At 42.8% G+C, this 2667-nt stretch overlaps 1 non-coding gene across 1 annotated transcript; it reads right to left on the bottom strand.

The window, feature by feature from the left end:
* Positions 1 to 2201: 2201 nt before the first annotated feature.
* On the bottom strand, positions 2202 to 2308 carry LOC112087434. Its single transcript, XR_002900114.1, has one exon. It is a non-coding gene; the product is annotated as a small nucleolar RNA R71 (small nucleolar RNA).
* Positions 2309 to 2667: the final 359 nt, after the last annotated feature.

Here is a 2667-nt window from a genome sequence, read left to right on the forward strand (position 1 = left end):
AAGACTCTTTTGGATAAATGCAGACCGTCAGAACTCTCATGGAGAGACGAAGACCTTCTCACCGTCTGATCACCCTAAAAATTGGACAACTTATAGAAGAATCAACCAGCTTTCAAATGCACTTGGTTTGGCGACATTCCAACGGTTGGATCTCAAGATATTCCATTAGCCCCGGAGCCACGCGGAGTCGGCCAGCAACTCACGCGACCGCGGCCAACCAGCTATTTGCCGCGGTTAGAAGCTTCCCGACCGCGGCCAACAAGCCAATTGCCGCGGTCACAACACTCCCGACCGCGGCATTCAAGCTCCGACTTAAAGCCCACTTATCTGAAGCCCAAAGTCATTCCCAGCCTCAATTTCGGAACCCTAGAGACCATGGAGTATTGGAGACTATAAATACATGTCATTTAGGTCGTTTTTAGAGACAGCCCTTCATACTTTACAGAAACCCTTTTCCTTTAGCCGTTTTTATGAGATTTTTGTAGAAGATTGTTCAAGTCCGAGTTCTTCAATAGAAAAGCTTTCTTTATCACTTTTCTTTACTGTTTTTCATTACTTTTATTAAAACCAATGATGATGTCGAACTCAGCCATGTCTGAGTAGATCCCGAGTTGGGCTTAGGGTTCCCAAAAGGGGCTCTCATAATCGATTAAGACATCTAGGTTTATAGATCAGGGATTTCGACCTGTTCTCTGTTTATTCTTGTTCTTATTGCATGTATGCTTGATTGATCACCTAGTATCTGATCTAGATAGTTAGTGTTGCGAAAGTTTTCATTAAGTATCAGCCCTAGAATGAAACAGGCGATTTTTCGGTAGGAGTGGAAACCTACCTGCGGCGAGATCGTGAGTATTGACGAGTCGTGTGCAGCTCTTGCGTTCTCTCCCTTCCAGGGCCAGAGTGGAAACCTACTGGTCAGGGTTGCGAGAAACAGTTGGTTATGATCACGACGGTGACGTAGTCATACCGCCGTACTCTAGCTCTAGAACCCATATATTGTTATCTGTCAATCTCAATCTATCTACCTTAGTGTTAAAACCGATTATGATCCCTTAGAGTTCCCAAAAGCTCAGCGTTAGCCATAGTTTACAATTCCATCGATTTTTACTTGCTTTCTTAGACCTGCATTTCAATTTCCTTAGTTCATTATTTACTTGCTTTATTTACTTTTCATGCGATATCTTACTTGCCTTATTAGTCTTTCATTCGATATTTGCCTATTCTAATTGCATTCCATTCGATTTTCTTACCTGCTTTTTAGGGTAGATTTATTTGCTTTCTTTTGTTTTAGTTTAATTCGCAAGAAAAACAACCAACCTTTAAAACCAATTTAGTGTAGACATAAAGTTAAAAACCGTAGAAGAATACCAGGCACACAAATCTATGTGGATTCGATCCCTAAATACTATAACTGATTAGCTGTGCACTTGCGGCTTTTATTTGTTTTGTTAATGGTAAAACTTGTTCCCTCACGTAGTTGACACGAGCACGCACCAAGTTTTTGGCGCCGTTGCCGGGGACTATTACGAACGCAAGGAATGGCCAACGACGACCAGCCTGGAGATCCTATTAATCGAAATTTAAATATGGACCAAGACGGGTCCGAACATGGAGAAAACGAAGAGAATGATCACACAGAAGGTGATCATGCTCGACAAGATGGAGAGGAGGATGAGGTTCTTCCAAGAAACCACCAGAACCGAGAGAGAGAAGGACGTGAAGACCTTGATCCACCCATCAATGCAGCCGATGGTGACCACCCAGCAATGCAGCCGAATGAACGCATTCACCGCCCCATTCCGCCAGCAAATCAACACCGAAGACAAGCCAGGAACCATCGCATAGCTGATTTTGATGCACCTACTCAAAATTTTCAGAATTGATCTGCTATTCAAGTACCATTTCCAAACCGGAATGAGTTTGAAGTCAAGCCTCAAATCATCTCATTGGTGAAGCAAAACCAGTTCCATGGAGTTCCTTCTGAGCACCCAATGGACCATATCGAGCTTTTTGAAGAAATTTGCAGCATGATGAGAACAAACCAAGTTCCACCTGACTATTTAAAGTGTAAGTTGTTCCCCTTTTCATTAGCAGATAAAGCTCACCGTTGGTTGAAGTCTTTGCCTGCAGGATCGATTACTAATTGGGAAGAATGTAGAACTGCTTTCCTATACCACTTCTACACTAAGTCAAGGTCGAACAATTTGAGAACGAAGATCTCAACCTTTCAACAAGGGCCAACTGAATCTTTCTATGAAGCTTGGGAACGTTTTAAGGAGTATGAACGTGATTGCCCTCATCATGGATTTCATGGATCAAGCCTGCTGAGCACATTTTACCGAGGTTTGCAACCAAAATACAAACTTTCACTTGATACAGCTACCAATGGAGATTTTGGGCAAAAGACGATAACCAAAGGAAGAGCTCTCATCGAAAATTTGGCTCAAGCCAATAGAAATGACTGTCCTGAATACGATCGATCGATGAAGCAAGCCGGAACAGACAACAAGGAGATAACCGAGTTGAAGAACATGGTGAGCCAGCTTCTGAAGAGCAACAATCGCCCAATCCATGCCTGTGAAACCAACAATGGCGCAGAAGAGGAAGGACCTAGTGATATCGATCACATTAATCAAGCATTTCAAGAAGAAGATGTGAACTACGTAG

This window comes from Eutrema salsugineum, unplaced genomic scaffold (assembly GCF_000478725.1).
Source record: "Eutrema salsugineum unplaced genomic scaffold, Eutsalg1_0 scaffold_18, whole genome shotgun sequence".
Classification (NCBI taxonomy): domain Eukaryota; kingdom Viridiplantae; phylum Streptophyta; class Magnoliopsida; order Brassicales; family Brassicaceae; genus Eutrema; species Eutrema salsugineum.